This window comes from Balearica regulorum, chromosome 9 (assembly GCF_011004875.1).
Source record: "Balearica regulorum gibbericeps isolate bBalReg1 chromosome 9, bBalReg1.pri, whole genome shotgun sequence".
Lineage (NCBI taxonomy): Eukaryota > Metazoa > Chordata > Aves > Gruiformes > Gruidae > Balearica > Balearica regulorum.
Genome location: NC_046192.1, coordinates 9,710,202 through 9,731,475, shown reverse-complemented (window position 1 = coordinate 9,731,475; position 21,274 = coordinate 9,710,202). Strand labels below are relative to the sequence as shown.

Below are 21,274 nucleotides of genomic sequence, written 5' to 3'. Positions count from 1 at the left end.
ACTGCTCCTATCAGAGCAGTGACAGTAACGGTGGAGTCAGTAACCGTGCTTGCCCGAGGATAGGAGGTTTGTAGAGAGAAGCAGCATCTTTCGTTCGGCTGGTGGATGTCGCTGAGCCGTGCGTTGCTGCTGTAGGCACCAGGACATGAAGCCGCTTCCACGCAATTGCCCGTGGTCCAGGCTGCGTCTACCGTCACCCAGCCCGTCCGAGAGGAAAGGGCAGCAGTAGGGATGTTGGCAGGAAGACAGCGATCCGTGTTAGATGCAATGAATTCATGGGGTTTAGTGCCTGGCAGAGTTATCTCATTTCCTAAGTTTGTTTTTGGAAGAATTATTTGTAGGTCACTTTCAAGAGTGAATCCTGAGAGGACACAATGGAAAACTGTTTGGGGACAAACGCTCTCCCCTGACAAAGATCACTTTCTGTCCTCTGTCAGTCAGACGCGCACAGGCAGCGCTGTGGGTGGTGAAAGCCCCGTTTCAGCCACCTCGTTGCTGCTGTTTGGTGCAGGGGTTGTGGGACGCTGCAGGGGCCCACGCGCTGAGCCAGCGCTCTGTGCCCGTCTGGCAGGGAGGGTTTTGCTCGTGCTGTGGCGATTCCGAGATTGTGTGCTCGTTGCTCTGTCTCCGATCACTCAGTCTGCTTCACAGGTGCTGTACGTGTTCAGCAGGCCCATCAAAACCTGGGGGGCAGCCCTACACGGGGCATGGGCGCTGCTTTTTTAACCATCACAACCCTCCCACCAGCCCCATCATGGCCCTGTACTCCCCTCACCCTTTCCACCCTGCAGACGCCAGTGACTCTCACAACATCATGAAACCGTATTTTTTTGTCAAAAGCTATCTTAGCCAAATGCTGGTGGGAGCCAGGCGCAGGAGAAGAGGACTAACAGAAGCCTGTACGCTCGCCATATTCCCACAGCTGCATGTAGAGGACTACCTTAGCGCAGAAGCCTATACGCAAACCCTTCTATATTTCCTGGACAATACCAAATATTTATTCAAGCCTACAGCTGACAGAGCTAGCATTAGCCAGCGCAGCAGATGACCCATCTCTTGGTTTGCTGTTCGTGGTGCGGTTGTAAGGAGCACCCGTGCCCGCTGCCGAGCAAGAGGTGGTGGCAGCCCCCCCGCAGCCCCCCGCCCCGCCGCCCCCCGCCGCCCCCCGCAGCCCCCCGCAGCCTGCAGCCCGCCCGGCGGCCCCTAGGGGGGGGCCTCTCCCCGCCGGAGCCGGGGCCCCGCTCTCGGCCCGCCGTTGGCGGCGGAGCTGCTTTCGGTTGCGGATGTACGAGCCGCACATCACCCGAACGGGTGAAGACACCCTTATTTTGCTTACCTTAAAAACAGCGTGTCAATCGCACAGCCGGGCTCGCTGCTTTATCGCAGCCTGCGAAGTAACTAAAAATAATCGGATTAGGACTTCATGCCTGCCGGTGCCGTCAATACAAATGTAACTCACTGAGAGGTGACTGATTTTTTTTTACCCACATAAATCCGCTGTTGATATGAATGCAAATAGTTTGACACTAGAAATGACAAATCAGGAAGATAAAGCTAAAGGAAATGGAAGAGCAATAAACACCACATCATCTAAAAATTGTATGGGTTTGCTTATTGCCTTCAATTTATAAATTACTTGCTGTTATACATAAATTAATTTTCAGGTTTATAAAACCTGAATCACTGGAGGGTTTTGTAAATAAGAACTTTGGTCTCTTTTCTTCCAGTACTGTAGTATCTTTTTCTTATTGTATGCTTAACATCTAAATAAGCAATCCAATGATTTTTAGTAACAAATATTAGCGACTATCAAAAAGGTTTGGAGATGCAATTCAGATAAGCTATCCAAAATTCAAAGTAACACCTGTATGCTAAAGCTATATTGCACAAGGTAATTCATACTGGAATTGAATTTATCGTTATTGCTGTAGCTCTTCTTTGATTAGTGAAGCGATCCCACTATTTTTTTTTCAGGTCTGTTTGTAGTTATGAAAGAAAATTGAATAAAGAATCTTCAAGTCAGGATTGTTTGTGTGCAGGTCGTTGGGCTGCTCGCTCTTTGCAGTCCATGGCCCACGGTGTGCCCTCGGCCACCTCTGTCATCTCTAGCTGAATAACAGAAGCCTTCCAAGTAAGAGAATAGAAAGCAAAAGAGAAAAAAAAATTATGATACGCTTCTGGTGTGACTCTCTTTAAAATTGCTTTATTCCTTTGGCACAATGTAATCAGTGCTTCCTAGAATTTTGAGATCAGCAGCTATTTCCGTGTATAATTACCAGTCTTTAATCAAGACAGAACACCCTACATGTTTCCGTATCTCAGCCCACTCTGTGTAAAATGAAGACAACAATACTCCCCTTCCCAGTCTGTTGCTGTGCTCCCGTGAGGGTGATTATGGTCTCTCGGTGCAGTGTATTCAGGTCTCTCAGTCTGTACTGGACCCCGCTGCAGTGGGCTGGCATTGACATTAGTCCCTTATAAACGGCTAAAAGTGATGTGTCTGGAAGGCAAACAGCAGCCCAAGGGCTGTGCTGCTAACCCCGTCAAGTTCTGCAACCGCCCCGGCACTTTCTGAGCAGGTGTGTCTTGTATTTCTTCTGCCTTTGTGGCAAAAGTTCCATTAATTCAGAAAGGGGATCCTGTGGCCTTGCAAAAAAAGATACTCATCCATACCTGACAAAAATAATTATGTCAAGAGCCAATTTCCCCTGCCCTTTTGTTGTGCTTGTACCCAGCTAGGACTAAACAGCATCCTTGAGCTCTAGGTAGTTCAGCAAAATAAATGGGCTATCTGCAAAACCTTCATATGCTGGGGTTTTTTCAGTTAGATGAGAAGTGAAAATTTGCAACATAGCAATTTATAACTTCTAGTTACAGCCTTGGAGAATGCAGTCATAGACTTTCATAGTCCGTGTATGCAAGGACATTCTCCTTTTTACTTCTTTTTCTTTCTGTTGTGTGATTATTAGCAACAGTACAAAGCCATATGTTAGTTGCCATGGTGGAGGGGCTGCTACCATAAGCGTCTGAGCGGAGCACATTCTAAACATTGCAGTCTGGAGCCCAAAATACCACAGCAGTAACAGAATCCTTTCTCCAAGTGGTTGCCAGCACTCTCTCCCACTGAAGACCTAGGACACAGTCCTTTTTAGCACGCTTCCTTCAAACGCAGCCTCGCATCCGTTGTTCAGCTATCATGTGTTCGCATTTGTCTTGAATTAGCCTGCACAGTGACTTTTTAGTGACTCGAAGAGAAAAAGAACCTGTCCTTCCACCAATGGGAACCAAAACCGAACTTTTAGATGTATGTATTGGTAGGCTTCCAGTACTTCACACTACCAAACCATGAGGACAGCTGATGTAGAGTCTAGGTTAGGAATAAAAATAAACACAGAAGATGTGCTGCCCTGCATAGTTTGGATGGCTCCAATTTTTGAAATATATATTTAAAAACACCAACAGTTATATTTGAATTCTTATTAAAGACCCTGGGCGAAATTTAGATGTTGTTAATGTAGACTAACTCACCAGCAGTGAACCTGTACTAGCGCAGGCTTTACCCTCAAGGCAGCTTTCAAAACCCCAGCTCCTCTGGTTATCTGTCAAGCTGAGCTGGAGATGGGAGGCTGGGTCAACAGTATTTAAATCAGCTTTGCAAAACTCTCAGGAAAAGTTACCGGCTCGGGTCCAAAACCTATTAACTAGTGTCCTTTACCACACTGACAGAGAGGGAACTGAAAAAATGCATTATTTGCTCCGAGAGCTGGATGGCCTTTGGCATCGTTCCCTCTCCCCCGGCTTTCCACGTGTGCTGCCGTGGAGTTCCTCTCCCGCTGTGGGTGACCTGCCCCGGCACTTCCCTCCCCAGGCACGCATCTTCGCTGAGCTGGGGAAGTCAGGGCTGTGTCTGTGAAAATATGCGTCGTGCAAAGGAGAAACAGGTCCTGTGGGTGCATTTGCTGCGTGAAACTTTCTGGTTAAAGTCTTTGTGCATGTTCCTCTGGGTACTTTCTTTAGCTTGCCTCTTGTATCGCTGCTTACATTCAAGAGCTAGCATCCAATATCTTTGTTTTCTATAAAATAGCTCATTACTTGTATTTTTGCCTCTGATTGCTAGTTAATGAAATTTGTTCCAGTTTTAACATCACTGCAACAAGCTACAAAGAATCATTTGTCTCGACTGCCTGGGCCAGGCTCGCTTCTGCTGCAGCTCACAGACGGCACAGTTATCCAGGAGACTGGAAGAATGCAGTCAAGAATAATGCAAAAATGGGTAAAAGCCAAGGCTCATCAATCTTTGGTGCTGTGCTATTACATCTGCATTGTACTCTGAGCCACGTAGCTCGAACATATTAGCATATGGAGCTGTTCGGTCGCTTTCTGGCGTCTCGCTCCTTTGGAAAAGTAACTACAAACCGTAAGGTGCTTGTGTCCAACGAAGAAATAGCGTAATACCAGCCTGTGCAGGCTGTGCTGTTACACAAGGTTATATCTGAGGGGTCTGTGGCGTATTTCTCTTCCATCCCACCAGTGTCGCTTCCCTGTGCTTTGAAAAGGGGCCTTGCAGGCACTGCTCACGTCACCCGTCATCTGCTACGTAACGCAAAAAACTCGCAGGGCCCAGCTCAAGAACCCAAAGCGACTTTGCAGCACATTCCCAATAATGTCAAACGAGTAACTGGTGAATGCTGGTACTAGATTTATTTGGCTTTTGTATTGTGAGAAATTGCCACTTTAATTTTGGAAATGATAATCTAGCTGTCCTCCATTGAGACATATTAAATATCTGGGGTTTTGTTCTTAAGAGGTGGACTCAGGTTTCCTGTGGCTGCGGGGCTTAATTAGACCCTTAACTGTTAAACTGCAAACCTTACTGAATATGCTGATGGTCTTACTTTCCTCTTGTCTGAGTTCTGCCCCAGCCTCCCTCGCATCCAGCCTTGTTCAGATCAAACAGCTCATTCTTCTAGTGAGCCTTCTCCTTGGCCACCCTCTCCGACCAAACCACCTACCACAGATGCCGTCTTGGTGCTTTAGATGTAACATTCAGCTTCCTTGCTGCTTTTACTCCTCCGAGTAATATTTTGCAATAGTATTGACTATGCAGTGTGCTTAGATTTCTCATACCATTATTAACAAATACATGTTTACTCTAGCTTTCCTCGTTTCAACTGAATCTGTGAGCTATATCCCGTGCGGCATCTTTGACTGAAAAATACGTGGATCCATTCTGTGCAAAGGTGAAGTTTTTGTCATTAGGGACAATCCGTTCTACAGCTTTAGGAGGGGCACGAGCCCAGCACGGTCTCAGTTTTCAGAGGACTACAGCTCCCACGATCCCCAAGAAGAATTGGACCTCAGCTTGGACAGCGACACGCTTTGGGAAAAGGAAGAGGTATACAAAAAAATTCCCCTGCTTAAGCAAGAGAAGTAAAGTTTGTAAGTAATTAGGGAGTGCTAAATAGAGAGTAGTAAACTCTCCTGGAAAATCCAGGTGGAAATCTGTGATGGTAATACGAGAGGTCCAAAGGGCTGAGAGAGGCGGCTAAGGAGCTCTGAGGAAACTGTAGATTTGTCAAGTAGAAGGGCTATTAACCAGGAGTTTGTAAATGTCCAAGCAAGGATGGCTAACAAGTTAAAAGAATCTAAGTTCTAAGGAGGAAATTTAGATTCTAGTGAAGTGGGAGGAAAAGGAAAACTGAGAGAATGAAGTGCTTGCCTCTGTGCCCAGCGTGTGCCCGTGGGTCTTTAACGGCACGGTGGGATGAAGGCTCCTGTTCCTTCTGCACAGGGAGAAATGCCATGATCGGGAGCGAGGAAGGTGATAGGTGCTGGCTGGTTGTTAGAGCAGCTTTATTTTTTGTAATGGGCTCTACAAGGGCTTAACTGGAGAACTGAAGTGACCCGCCTCTCTGTGGTAGAGTGAGTTGGTGGGATGAGAAACTCAGACACAGACTAGCTGATAGCAAGTAGTAAGAGGTAGTTGAAGGTAGCCTTGTGTTTTCCGCGTCTCCACCTACAACTGTAATCTCCTTTTTGATCTCTCCTTTCGAAACTGTAGGTGTTGGTGATGATCTAACCAGCACCTGACGCGCCAGCCATTTGTCCTTGGAGGGCTGGGTAGGGATGAGGGCAGCCGCATCGTGTGATGGGGGAGTGGCTGTCACCCTGGCGAATCCCTTTGGAGGATTACCCCAAAATCTCCATAATTTCCCTTTCAGCCTTAAACCACCCCCTCCATCCAAACAATGATGAACAAACTTGAAAGGCACAGTCTGTTGAGATGATGTGCAGAGCGGAGAAGAGCTAAGCTCTACATTGCCAAGAAAACCCAAGGATTCCTCTGATGCACTTTCTGATGTTTATTGTGTATTCTGTCTTCCCTGTGTGCCTCTATACATTGAATTTATATTGTAATGCAGGAAGGTCCTTCCCCCACAAATCGGAACAATACAGCCAAACCAGCTAGCATTAGATGTTTAAAAAGATTCACCCCAAAGTTTAAATTGTTGGTCTGGCTTCTGCTGTGGCTGATTACACTAATCCTCAGGAACAGAAAGTACCTTTCTGTAAACTAGCAATAGCTTTATTTTGGTTTTTTGGGTTTGTTGTTTTTTGTTTTTTGTTTTTTTTTAAAGTCTTACTAGCCCAGGCTAACTACTGAAAATGCACTGCACCTTTTTGGTCTGTTTATGATGTACTGTGACTATCCAATACCTCTTACGGGTTAATTCAGGGACAACAGCAGTCTTTGATCTGGTTTTGGATTTGTGCTTGATTTTGCACTGATATGAATACTAGATATAATACAACTGAGAGTTGGAGGGTTTTAATATTAAATATGGAGCTACACATATTTGAGATCTCCCACAATTCCCCTTTGAGATTGATTTTTCCTCTGCTAATTTGTTTTGCCAAACCCAGTGTTTTCCATTCTTGACTTGGACCATCTTGGTTTCATCAAAAATGGTTTTATATAGTGTGTCTTTGAGTGAGGCTCGGGAATAAATGTGTCTCCCTTATTTTAAGATGAATTATTTTGATCAAAGGCTGTTTTGTTTAGAATAAGAACATGTATCCGCACTCCTCTCTAGTTCGCTTGAACTTGTTCTGCCCTGGCTGGATGAAGCAGTTTAGAAGCAGGTACAAAGAACTTGACAAAGTCTGTAAAAGCTGTCCAGGAAGCAGGATAAATAGCTTGGGCTCAGCTCCGGACTGCTACTAGGATCAGAACTGGCCAGGTAGTGTGCATGTGTCCCAGTGTAGATTTGTCGTACACTTGGAAACTGGCATTGTCCTCATGATGGACATAGCAGAAAGCTGCCCAAATCTGGACATGTCATCGGCCTTTTAAAAAATTGCTTGCAACTGCAGCGAACCCCTTCCTGCTGTGCATGTGCCAGCTTTGCTCCTTTTTTTCCTGACCAGGACTGCTGCATTCACTGCTGAAAGCAAGGGAAATCCAAGTCTTGGTCTATCATGGAGTGGGGGGACAAGAGCTCGGGTGGCTGTGGAATTAGTGAAGTGGGATGATGTGTCTATGCGTGTGTAAAACAGGAGCTGTACTGTAATACGAGTTACGGCTCAGAGGTGCAGGGCTAACTTTGGCTTCATGGAATAAGACGGAGACAGCAAATGCACTGTATTTTGTTTGTGTGGCCAGCAAGCATGCTGTAATTTGTTCGTATGCATGTAACTGTTTCAGTGTGCGGGATCACACTGCTTTTGGAGTAATTTGTCCTCTCTGCTGCATGCACAGCAGTGCCTGCAGCCCCTCAAGGAGCATGCTGGGGCTTTGCTCGCCTCCTTTGTTGCTGCTTGGCTAGTTTCCCCCTTTCTTTTTTTCCCTTCTTTTTCCTGCTTGGACAGAATAGCCTTCTGGGAAAGGGAAAGCTGAGTATTTCTGAAGCACTGCAATGCAGACAAACCAGCTCGAAATGAACCTTGACTGGGAAAATTGTGCCACGCAGCATAGCCATCATAGCGTGCAGTATGTGCTAGCTCCTAGAAAAGACTGCTGTGCTGGTGAGGAGCCTGAAGGACCAGGCGTCCTCACGCTCCTTTGCCAGTAGCAGCATTTGTGACAAATAGATTAAAACTAATTTGTGAATTAGTCTTAAAATGTTAACTTATTTTTGCTTGTACACTGGGCCTGTACACTGTATAAACATCAGTTACCAGAGTATGCTGTACCACTTCTTCAAAGCCTTGGACAAGTGACACTTGCAATGCAGGTAAATGGTGGTGTCCACATTTTCCTAAGGGAAAACAGAAAAGCGGTGCAACGTGCAATGGGGTATAGTGGAGACGATCCAACATATAACTCCAGAGACGCCAGCCATCAGATCTGTACTCTCCACCTGCTTTTGATACCTGAAATAAGCAAGTACAAATGTAAAACTGGAGAGATGTGAGCTTCTAACTGAGAAGCAGAACCACGCAGCAGCTAATTGGGAGGAGGCTAGCTCCAACTTGTCCAGCTGTTCTGTCCCAACAGCTTGCCTGATGGTGTAATACATTAAAAACAACAGTAATCCTGCTGTCCAGTAACATGTATAGGCTAGTTATTGTAATCTTAACTACAGCTGAAAGCAGAGGTGCAGGAAGGAATATCACAGGTAAAGCCAACCTGAATCTATAGCAGCAAGTCTTTCGAAGGATTGGCCATTGAGATGACAGACTCTAAGTGACACTGGCTTCCACTGCTTACCAGAGTCCCGTGCACAGCCCCTAAGCCAGCAGCTTCATTCCTCATTTTGCCCCGTGGCAACATCCAGCTACCAAAAACTGTAATGCAGTTTTACATCTGGAACTTGCTGGGGCTTCTAGGGCAACACGTCTTCTCTCGCCTCGCCTGTAAGTATGGGCGTTAAAGAGAAGGCATCATTGCCTGTTTCCACACCTAAAGTGAGAGAATTGTTAATTGAGAAAAAATATTAGACTACCTTTTGAGGCTGTTTATCTAATATAGGCTAACATCCTCAGCTGTTTGCCTTGGTTCCCATGCTTTGGCGACAAGAGATGGGAATAGCAATGGAATATTCTGATGCCAAAACAGCACCTGGCCCTGAGCAGCAAGGTCGCTGCTGTCACGCAGGCTGCCCGGGCTTTGGGCTCCTCTGACAAGTACTGCTTATGGCATAACTGTCTGAAAATCTGTCCCACGTGCAGGATTGTTCCTATGACCCCTGCATCTTCCTGTGCATTGCAAGTATTTCCTTGCACAATGCTTAAACAAAGGGAAAACGAGGCAGGGCTGTCTGCACAGCCATCCAGCACCAGAGTACTTTGTGGTCAGAGTAATCCCCAAGAGTCTTTCAAATCCATGCGTGTCACCAAAACATAATTGAGACACAGGATTACCCAACAGAGCTCTTGATTCATAGGACTAGGACTGACGAGCATCAGGAAAGTAACAGATTTTATTGGGTAATCTGTGTGTTTGGACGCACAATCCTTCAAGCCGAGTCATTCTCGTAGGCCTGGGAAATCCTTGAGTGACAATTTCTGCCATTGCCACAGGTCTTCATTAAAACGCAGAGCAAAATCCTCTGCGTTCCACCCATTGCGTAATACCAAGGAAAGAACACTGTGAGTAAAAATCCTCCTCTAATGGTTAAATTCCTGCCAACCTAAAGTAGACGTCTTTTTTTCCTTATGGCTGCAGAAATGAGACCTTGGCTGAAGCTCCTGTCAGCAATGACTCTGATCAAGCGCTGTGTGCATCTGACAGCCAGCTTGGCACCGCCTCGCCACACGCAGCAGCTGGGCTCCGATGGATTTCAGGTGCAAGTAGGCCTGAAAGGCATATTAAGTTTTAATTAAAAGTTTAAGTTTCAAGTTTAGAAGTCCTCCTTAAGATACGTGTCAGTAATACGTATGCTACTATGAATGAGGAGGTAGGTCTTAAGCTGTGTATTGTTGGTAAGCAAGCTAAAACTCTCTACTGAGAATAAAAATATATATATATATACGTGTGTATATATGTGTGTGTCTATATATGTAAGTATATTTTTAAAGACAGACATCTGGCACAAGTAACGACTTTGCAGCAATGAGAGCCTCCTGCCTTGCTCCGGTTTGTATTCGGCGCTGCAGCAGTTTCAAAGACCTTGATGGCCGGTGCAGCTGCACGCAGGAGGAGGAAGTCACAGAGGTTGGTGCAAAGAGTTTCGATCAGAAGGGCAAATCCTAAAAATAATGTCATAAGCTAATGCTGACATGCATGGAAAGAGCTTGGCAGAGACACATGAAGGATTGGTTGGTATGGTGTAGATTTCTACGCAGGGAAGGCTGGCTTGGATTTTTTTTTTTTTTTCTTTGGTGGCAAATATCTAGGAAAGAGGAGAAGTGGAAGAGGACGTGAAGAGAGACAATGTTATTGGTTTGCGTTCTGGAGAGATATGACTAGAAAATTAATTTCCCCTATGGAAAGAGTTGCATCTCTTTCACCACGGTTTTTTTCAGCTATTTAGCCCCTCTTCAGACCATGCTGGCTTACCAGTGAGTTTTTGTAGGAGCTTGGCAGAAGGTATGCGGAGCCAGACTTTGATGCTCCTCTTTTCTTTCTGCATGCTTTCCTACAAATACTAAAAAGCAACTCTGGAATGTCATAGCATTTCTTCTCATAGTCATCTATAAATGGTTTCTTGTTAGTAAGCAGCATATGTCACTCTTTAAACAGCCCAGTACTGTATTTACTGGGACCTGACTGTATGTGGCAAGTAACACCACAACTCTTGTATATCGTGTACCAGCTATACATTTCGCAAAACTTCAATAAAGAAATCACTTTTAGTCATTTCTCCCCCTTCAGAAATGTGTTTATATGTGTGTTCTCTTACCCGTGGTGAAGAAGTGTTTGGAATATGTTATTAAGGGTAACAGATGTATTTGTGTAAGGGCTTTTTTGGATGTCTGACTGTTCATTGGGGTAAGTCCTTGAAGTCAGGGCAGTTCTGAAATGTGAAAGCAGCAATAAATAAACAATATTTTAAAAAAACCAAACCCATGCCACTCTCCCTGAGTGAAAATCTACAGTGAAATGCATCACCCTTTTAACTAATTGAAAAATTCTTTAGACATGTTTCTGCTACAGCAACTGGGCCAGCATTAGGCTGATTGATGGGGCTTGTGAAATGATCTGTAAGACTTTCCGCTCTGATCAAAAAATCTTCCCAACTCCTAATAGTCCAGCTGGCCCAGAGATGAAGCGAGAGATGTCTTCATAGATCCTTGGGATGCGTTCAGAAATTACTTTCTTTTAGCAATCTAAGTATATAAGTCTTTGGGACTTTTCCAGCCCCTCACTTAAACTTGACCGTGTATTGAGCGCTAGGTGTGAAAGAAATATACATGTCTTTAAAAGTTAACAAGAAAAGGATTTTTGTTTGTTTAATTTAGAAGCTGGCATTCTGCCTCGTCCTTTCTCTAGTTGCTAATAGCAGGCAACTTCAATCTCCGCCAGGTCCTGAGGACAGCTAGAGGCACTGAGTACACAAGAGGACAGGATTTACACCTTTCCATTTGGCTGACTTTGCCTAATTTGGCAGGAGAAAAAATCTCTGGCATTCCTGCTTTTAAGAAATCTGCAAACTAAGCGAGGTTTGCTGAACTGTTGCCTGATGTCTAGGAGTTGCTAAACTGTGATCGCATTTCGACAATGAAATGGCTAGAATAGCACAAGCGATGCTCCTGTTATTTCTAAAACACCTCGGGACTATCTTAGAATTTACTTGCTTTTATTCTCCTGAACAATCCGGTGCAGGAGACAAGGTTTGCAGTTAACATTCATCCCACAAGTATTTCATTAACGCACAGATTTGTTAAATTTTTGTTCTGCTAAGATGCCTACTTTAAAAATAAAGATGCCTATTTTAAAATGAAACAAAATTGGAAATCTTCAAGGAGGAAAATTCTTGAAGGTCTTTAGCTAAGGTGAACCCAACCCATTGGAAGTTAATTAGGAGCCTTCTTAAAGGCAGGCGGCTCGATGGCAAGGTCACAAAAGGACACGGGCCTTTTTTTGAGGAACGCCGGGCGCCTCGATCAAAGATTATGTCCTAGAAAACGAACGGAAAAAAGAGGAAACCCTGCTCAGTACCTGTGCGTACCTGGAAAGCGCTCGGTGCCTGGATCTGGCACCGGACACGCTCCAAAGTGCTGAGGGCTCAGACCTGGCTGCCAGGCTCGTAGGTCAGCCCGGGCCCGGGGGGGCGGCACAGGAAGCGGGGCCGCTGCCCGCCGGTGGCTGCGTTTGCACGGGGCCGGGGGGGGGAGAAGGAGGAGGAGGAGGAGGAGGAAGAGGCCCTTCCTCTGCTGAGCTGCTGCTGAGAGGGCAGCTGGAGCCCTCCGCCCAGGGCGTGCGGCCCCCCCCTGCACCCCGGCGGGGGGACTCCGGCTCCGGGGCTGTGAGGAGAGGAGGCCCCGCAGCCCCCGGGCAGTCAGCGGCCACGCGTGCCGCCGTCCCGGTGCCGCTCCCACAGCCGGCCCGGGAGGGGACTGGCCCCGCTGCTGCTGCTGCTGCTGCTGCTGCTGCTGCTGCTGCTGCTGCTGCTGCTGCTGCTGCTGCTGCACCTCTGCAAGGCGGAGGAAGTGTCTGCTCAGTGACTCAGGGAACAGGGGCTGCAGCCTTCGCGGTAAACACTGTTTTTCACAGGCAAACCAACGGGCAGGGTGTCTCATGGGTGTGGACGCGTACGCTTGTCCTGCACGCTGGAGACATCTGAAACATCCCTTACAGCTGCCTTTGAAGTAAAATTTAAGGAAATGTTAAGTCATATTGATCAAAAACTGAAATTGTATCATTTTGAAAATGCTAGAATGTTGTGATTGTTTTGTACTTTCACCTCCTTTTTGTTTTTTATGCCACAGTCCTGAAACCAATCGAAAGTAACGAAGCATATAACTGAGCCCGTATTATCGGTCGGAAAAGGTTTCCGATGATAGCGTGTGCCTCTCCCTAGTTGTTACACCTCCTCAATTAGAAGAAACAGAAAAGTACAAAAGGGAGATTATAGTTAAACAGTTCTCAGGATTTTTTTTTTTATTATTCCTCCATTCCCAGCTAGACCTGTCAGGATCCTGTTGAACTGAGGACAAGAAAATTATATTCCAGAAATAATTCTTTTTGCCTGTCTTAAATTTACTGCTAATATTCTCTCTGTACTGAAACAGAAGTGATTTACAGATTCTGATTTTCTTTACAGTGGTATCAAACTTGCTGTTCGCTCAAATTAAGGAATATCATGGGTATGTGGAATAAAAAATTATTTTCAAGAGTGCTAGGTGCAACATAGCCCATTTGAGGAATATTGCTTGCCTTATGCTATGTGGGCAGAATCTGCAGACTCTCTAAAACCATTTTAAATCGAAGCTGTGATTTTAGTAATGACATGAATAAAACATCCCCTAGACAGGTAGCTGGAGCCAAATATGCCTTGAGATCTGGCCACAACTGATTTCAATCCCTAGAAAGAATTTGGGTCAGAAAGAAACACTAAGAAATGCAATTGCCAACCTGAGTACCGCCTGGAAAAGCTGTTACTGTTTGTTGAAATATTTTTCTTTTTTTTTTATCGGCACCTTAGGCTTGTGTAAAGTACATCAGTAACAATGTACTTTTGTTAATATACGCTGCATTTATATTAGGAAGATTTTGCTGTACATCCAATACGTCCATCCTGGGAAAAATGGTCTTGCATATAGATTTTTATTCTAGTGCATGTAGCTCTTCATCCATTATGGTCATGGTTTTTTCTGCACTTTGTCTTTTAATGTCTTGAGAAACTGTAGCCATTTCATGGGAGTGGGTCTGTGCTATAAAGTATTAATACACCATGCCTTCTCACCCGGACATTATTTACTTAGGTATTTCCCGAAGTTAAACAAATAACTCATTAGTATCAAAAGCTTATCCTTTCCTGGCATCCATGTCATGACTGTTCAAAACACCAGGCTCAGCACACGTGGGCCTGATTTACCAAGCCCACTGGACTCTCTGCATGAGAGACGTATGCATACATAGGTGATCTCATGCATGTTCACCACAGGTTCACCACAGGTTCAAGATATCTAGTATGTGGGGGTTTTCCTCATTTTCTTTAGGCCTCCTTTCAGACTGAAAGTCCAAGAACCATAATCCCATTCCTGAAAACACACCTTCATTCCCACCACACCCTCCCATAACCTGCTGTATCTGCATCATTTGTGAGCTTCTTTGTAGGAGACTGCCTATTTTTTTGTGTTTGTCTGGTGCCAGATACGAGTCTTGTTTGTTGGCCCTTAGATAACAGTGTAGTAAAGATAGGAGCAATACTGTGACGGTTTAAAGAGGCATCTTGTCTGAATTTATTGTCATGGTATAAATCTGTTAAAAGATCACTTTTTGCATTGAACTCAACCTTGTGAGTAGAGAGCTGTTTAACGGCTGAAGGACAGTTGTGCTTCTCATGGATGTTTCACATTTTTTACACAGAACTAAAGAGATGGACAGCTGTACTATGGAACACGCTCAAATACTTGGTGGTCCTGTGCCATTACCACTTCGCAAACACCTTTGATCGCTGAAAGTCTTGCTCCTTCTACCTCCAATTTTGCATTTTCACCAGAGCCAGGAGTTACCACCGGCACAGTTCTGCCAAAAGGTGTAGCCAGGGGAATAAACGCACCCTGCTGTGCTTCAGGCACGTTCTGCTGGGTTAGTGCAAACAGCTGACAAAGGCAGGCTTGCACTGATCAGCAGGCTTTGGCTCGGGCAGATTAGCACAACAGCAGCACAGTTCCAATTTATGGAGCTATGGGAAGACCCCTGATTTCTGGGAATGCCCATTCCAGATGTCTGGCATCTTTGGTCTGCAGAGCAAGGTCTGGAAGAGGATGTTTACTGGCAACCTCTAAAAATAATGACTGTTTTCTGAGGCTACAGTCACACGGTCATTGTAGAAATGGCTTTGTGGCACTTGAAGACGTCCATTCCCACTCGCAAACTGGAAATTACCCTCTTCCTGGTACAGCTCAGATGTCAGAATTAATCATCTGGGCGCTCCGCATGTGTTTCAGTGCAAAGGCAGCCGGTCAGTAAGTGCTGGTAGGAGTGATGTGACCCACCTGACTTTCCACTGGAATTTAAACACTAATTTTTTTTATACAGTCTTCTCCACTATGCAATAGGGCTGACTGTACAGCTGCTGCAGAGTGATGGCAAACATCTGGATGTCAGTCGCATCTTAAACTGGCACAGCTGCTTCTCCAGTAAATACCTGACCTGAGACTGAAGATTAGTCACTTTGCTGCCCAAGGCTTTCTATGGCAATGTAAAGGACCTGGAAAGTATGCAAACTACAGCTGGCTAGAGATTTCTTCTGTGCAGAAGTAACTTTTTTAAAGATGCATATATTTTAGGAGGAGGAAAATCCCACATGGGAAACCTAGTTTTTACCTGCATGTGTGAAGGCCACAAATGTACAGGCATTTTAAGTATGCAAGGCGACCAATTCTGTCACTTAGCTAACAGGAAACGTCAAAATAGCTGGGGCATGAAAGTCAGTAACAACCACAAATAAAGTCATCTCTGGTGAGTGTAACTGTGAAAACTTTGAACCGTGTTTCTCCCTCAACTTTCAAAGCAACTTCCTCCAGTCCCAAAGAAACTGAATTGGTACTAAGAAACTAGATGTCATAAGAACAAAAATTTGTCAGCCCTCTCAGAGCGCTCATTCTCCACCAGCATCGTGCGTGCCACAGCAAAGCAGCGGGTGAATGCTACCAAGTAGCTGTATTACCCACCCCATCTGCATACGGTGCCGAGAGCTCCTGATGGTATTACTACTGAAGTGAGTGCCTCAGTACATCTGGAGCTTCTGTTTTGGAAGAAAATGGCGTTAGCTAGTTCTGACAAAACTCACCCCATTTGGACGCTGACTTGGTATTTAGCAAGTTACTGAGCTTCGTTCGACAGGCTGAATAACGAAGGATCTGTTGCATCGGCAGGTAAATAGTTTTAAGGAATAATTGCCTTTGGTGTTGCATTGTTTTTGATCTTGTTTCACTTTACAGCCATTTTGTCGAGCAGTCTTTTCCTACTTGATTTAAATGGCAGTACTCTCAGAAACCACTTTCCCATGTGGGTGCTTTATACACCAAGATCAGGCCACCCCTAACCTTTTGGTATGTGTCTGTGTAGTAGGATGGTACTGGCACAACCTTTTAACTTTCACTTGGGTTCCTGCACAGTATTTTCTTCCGTGGTTTGTGACAGAAACTTTTTTTTTTTTTTTTTTCTGAAAATTTGCCATGAGTGTTTTGAAGCATCTGGCTCTTTCAGGCCATCTTCTGACACACAACGTACACACTTGTTCCCCTCTAAGAGCTGATTGTTGTGATGTGGTGGGGAAAACTTCTGAACCTGAACCATTTGTCTAACCGCACCATTGCAGCTTTCACTGTTGGTTGCAACTGCTGTAGCATGAATTTTTTTTTTTGTAATTTGCTCTGACCAAGTCTCCCGTCACGCTGCTGAAAGCTGTAAAAACTCTCCACTTGACAGCAAGGCAGTGGTCTCACAGCTAGAAAATGGGGCTGTGACAAGAGTCCGATTTTCTCAATATGATAGCATCCTCTGTTCTAGCAGTAGCAGCGTAGTGAGGACACAGGCATTTACACAGCTACCGTGTACTGCTGTAGTCCTTGTTTGACAGAGACCAAGGCAGGCTGTGAAAGACGCCGAGGGTACCGTAGTTACAGCTATTGCTGCCCTAAGAGAAGTTGCAGTGCTGGTGAATTACAGCCCATCAGCTTGCTGGTGTATTTTGCAGTCATATTGTGCAAGACAACTGTCAAAGGCATGCGTTAGAGATGTGAGTTTGAACTTGAATTGAGACTTGACTTAGTCTCTTAAGGACTTCATTATTATTCCAGGTATTATTCTACCAATCTTGAAGTGGGTCAGGTACTGAAAGGGAAGCCAGTGCTGGTTGGACAGCATTAATTTTGGTTATTATGTGCATTGTCTGGTTAGACCTGTTTTTAAAATGTGCCACTACATGATGCACTCATTACGGCAACCTCATCATCTCTCCTGCCAGTCCTCAGCACGCTGCCTGTAAAGAGTCCACTCCGAGCCCGCCGGCACTAGGGGCACATCTTGTGCAACAAGCTGGTGGTGCAGTCTGCTCTTGGGTTGGCTGATGGGACCGAAAGCGATACGCGGAGCTCTAAGGGAGAGCATGGGTTAAGCTGTGCCCATCAGCAAGGGTTTTGTCTGTTCAGTCAGGTCAGTAATAGAGAAAATAGAGTTGAGATAGTACCTCAACATCTCTTTTTCTTCCTGCTTGCAAGAATATCTGAAAGTACTTTAGTCTGTTTTAATTTTGAAACTGTTGAGCTGTTTAGACTGTCATAATTTAGCATTTACTCTATTTGCGGTGGCATTTAAATGCAACAGAAATTAAATTTAAACACAGCCCATCCAAATGTTCTAAGCAACGAGTTTCCATGAGGGAACAAGCAAATAACTTCATGCTGCCTGTTCTCCTTCTTGTCTTGCCACTCCGCAGCCTTTCACTGCACCCCCAGGCCTCTCAGCCACCCCCACTGCCTCCACCATGTCAAAAAAACTCCCAAGCCAAACAAACAATAAAACCCAACTGTGCTCCTTTTTAAATAATAATAAAAAAATAGTTTTTACGTTATTTCTGTAGAAGGAAGAAAGGAGAAGAAAAAAACCCTCCAAAATTACAGATCTATGTGATATGCTGGTAGCTTTATTGTGTTGAATTATACCTCTCCCTCAAGTCCTCCGAAGCAGTGATAGAGGAAGATAAAAAACCAAGCTTTTTCTTCATCCAGGACATGCAGGAAAGAAAAGGAAAAGTCTCAACGTGGATAGAAACGATGTGATACGGTATGCCTTGAAATCGTTCTGTTTCTTTGAAGAGAAACGTAATAGTGCCCTGGTAAATAATGTTTCTGAATATTTATCATGTTTTTACAGGACCCCATTGTGCCTGTACCTCTTGTAATCTATGAACCTTGTACACAAAGCGGTCAATGATTGTTCTGACTTGCAGGGGAGGGATTAAGGCAGTAAAAGTATACATTTATCTGGTTGTCCTGAGCTTTGTTTTCTTTCAGTGATTTGGAGTAAGATTCTGCTTTTGGCAGAACTATTTTTGGCAGAATCCTCAATACGATCTATTCAAAACCACCCTGTGGTTCATTCACTGGATCCTTGTTTTGCTGGCGCATATCTCTGTGTTGTTATACAAAAATGTACCTTTTTTTTTTTTTTTCCTCAGGTTGTAGAAATTGTGATGAAAAGAATTATTTGTTTACTGTATCTCCCAAAATAGTAACATGAGAAAGTGAGGGAACTGTCTTATACACATGGTTACTGTGTCACACATCATTCATGCAAATCTGAAAGCAACCATCACATGCAAAGTGATGCAGGCACTTACTGGAAAAAAAAAAAAAAAAAAAAAAAAGGAAAAAAAGAGCCCTCCCCTTGATTCTGGGCTTTAAAGGGAGAGAACTCACTGGTTTTCCCACGACAATATGCAAATGCTGTTTTGTTTGGGTTTTTTTCTGCAGTAGGACCTTCCAGTGAGGTCAAGCCCCGAAATGCTTACCCCTGTGTCAGTCAGGCATTTAGGTGCTCTGCAGAACAGGATGCGGTCATTCTGCTTCCTATGGTGACAGAAATACTTTTCTTTATGCTTGTGTATTTCAACGGTCAAATATCACTGATGGTTGCAGGGGTGAGGGAATATGTAAAGAAGACCTGAAGATATGTATGTATGATTCCTTCGAAGTGATGTTTACTTTCAGAAAAAAAACTTGGTTTCTGGCTTTGGTGAAGCACAATCAAGCCTTACTAAGGAAAAAAATCAGCATTTGAAATAAAGAAATCATATGCTCATAGGTATATAGATAATATTTTTCTCTAAGTTAAACAAGAGCCATGTTCTGCTTTCAAAGGCCTGATTATAAAAATGTAAATTTAGATTGATTCTAATGTAATGTATTTTTCACATTCTTCTAAAATTTCTGTCACCCTTCACATGATTAAGGTAAGTGCTAAATCAGATTATGAAAGTAGTGTTTAAATAATTAAAGATGTGTTGCGACCATCAGGATACACATGTCAATGAAAAGGGTCATCCTTCTTGTGCTGACAGAAAGGTGGCGACATGTCATTCGGGTGGAAATATTCTGTATGGTTTAGCAGGCACCTGAGCAACTTCCTCTACTATTTAGTGGTATCATTAATATTTAAGATCAGAGGACTGAAAGGACCTCAGAAAAGCATCAGTAAATGACTGCTTTGGATAATTCTGAGCTCTTCTCTGCACAGCGTAAGTTATTTTGGGGGCCTTCATACCTCTGCATGTTGTTGTGGTTGGTATAAGATGTGCTTAAGGCTGCTATAATGCACAGATGTGACCTTTCCAACAAGGGCGACCATTCTTCTGCACAAGAACCGTTACTTCACTGCCGGACTAACAGAAGATACATAAGATCTGTATGCGAGATAGCTGAGATGACCCAGTTAAGCAACAGGGTGGCTAACTCTTCCTATGCTAATCTGTCCTTCTCCACCCGCCTGTCTTCCTTCTGGCTTTGACCCACCTCAAATTAACATTATAAGCACTTAATGAACTTCTGAATTAGTTCTTTGTGTAAGCTCAAAGGCTAATCTTCAGCAAAACTTCATGTTGTACATTATGTATGGAAATAGAAAATTTGCACTAAAAAAAAAAAATAGTAATTGTCTCCACCTTAGACAGTCACAGAACAGACCTCAGACATGAAGGGAGAAACTACGGGCGAATCTCTGTAGAGCAGGTATCCCCGCTGGGTCGTACATCTGCCCAAAAAGATGGCTGAGACTGCAAATTCAGCTTTTAGTAATAAAAACTTAGAACTAGCAATAATATTTATGCCAGGATGTTGTAGCAATAAGCTCACAGTGTAAAAGAAAGCAACTTGACATGAGAATTGAGATCACTTGGTTAGGAGAGTAATTTTATTTTTTCTTGAGTGTACTGGGCTGGACTGAACGGTGTCTAAGGGTGAGTCAGCACTTTTCCGACTTTTAGATAACGATGTGCATTAGTAGCAACTTAGATGAAGAGAAGATAAGAGGCTGGTGGTCCAGGCCTGCCATAGCAGGCATAAGGTCAGGATCAGAGGAAGAGAAGTTAATCTAGAGCAATCTGCAGTAATGGATACAGTAAAAGTTGTTCTTTTTCTTCTTTATTGAAAGAAGAAATGCCAGTTCCTTAAAAACAGTTTGTGGGGAAAGTTTTGGTTTTTGAAAACAGCACTAAATTTGTTGTACTCTTGTAACAAAATTTCATTTTCAAAATGAAAATTCCATGTTTCAGTACAAATTTACTTCAGTTTTGCAAACTGTTTTACAAGAGTCAAACCTAAACTTTTTCAAATGACCTGATCTTAACTGTCACAGAGTGGAAAACAACACTTATATTAATATAGGAGGTTGTCCTCATTTGGCAAAGGAAGTACTTAGGAGGAGGAATAAGATTGAAATGATATTGCAACGATGTGGAAGCCATATTCTTCGTATTAACCAATGGCAATCTTTCCCTTCTCATCTCGCCTTTGTTTCATCTGCATTTTGACTGTACTGTAATTTTGAAAAGGACTGGTTTGTATTGCATAGTCATGTTGCAATCATTGTTTATTGTGTTGCTGTTATATAACATCTTCTCTAGGCGTATATACTTAATTCTGATGGGGAGATTAAAAAATATGTCATATATGAACATGCATAGTCCCAATGGCAAGTGGTTGTAATAAACTCAAAGAGATGAAAACGGTGAAATAACTCTTACAGGAGGTAAAGTAGCTCAGAGAAGGTATGTCGCTTCTGTGCCCCGAGGGCACGTGCTGCGTAGAGGCGCCTGTAGGAAAACAGCAATGAGAGAGGTAAGTGGGGCTGGACGGTAACGTGCATCACAAGATGCCCTGGTATTCTGAGTCCAGTTTAAGAGTCACCCAAAAGAAATGCTCTTCCTGGCTACGCCACAGGTACTTCCTCTGGGGGATCTTGAGCAAGGCATGTTTTGACCCAGATTTCCATTCCGTCCACTAACTTTTCAGTCAGTCCCCTGGTGACTGGGACCTATTTTCTGGCTGACCGGCCCAACTGTGAGCGGTGCTACCCTGCTGCTGCACGACCTGCCATTTTCAAAACATTCTTCCCTTTTACAGCGACTGCCCTTTCCTGAATGACCTGTATTTAACTCTG

The 21,274-nt window shown here is 44.1% G+C and overlaps 1 long non-coding RNA gene across 3 annotated transcripts; it reads right to left on the bottom strand.

The window, feature by feature from the left end:
- Positions 1–6,677: 6,677 nt before the first annotated feature.
- LOC142602916 (uncharacterized) lies at positions 6,678–12,218 on the bottom strand. 3 transcript variants are annotated; one of them, XR_012836761.1, is made up of 4 exons: positions 12,114–12,218; positions 10,845–10,958; positions 8,711–9,798; positions 6,678–8,258 (listed from the first exon to the last, which is right to left on the bottom strand). It is a non-coding gene; the product is annotated as an uncharacterized LOC142602916 (long non-coding RNA). The 3 variants fall into 3 exon arrangements; XR_012836760.1 differs by having other exon boundaries at positions 6,678–9,798; XR_012836762.1 differs by having other exon boundaries at positions 6,678–9,798; positions 12,104–12,212.
- Positions 12,219–21,274: the final 9,056 nt, after the last annotated feature.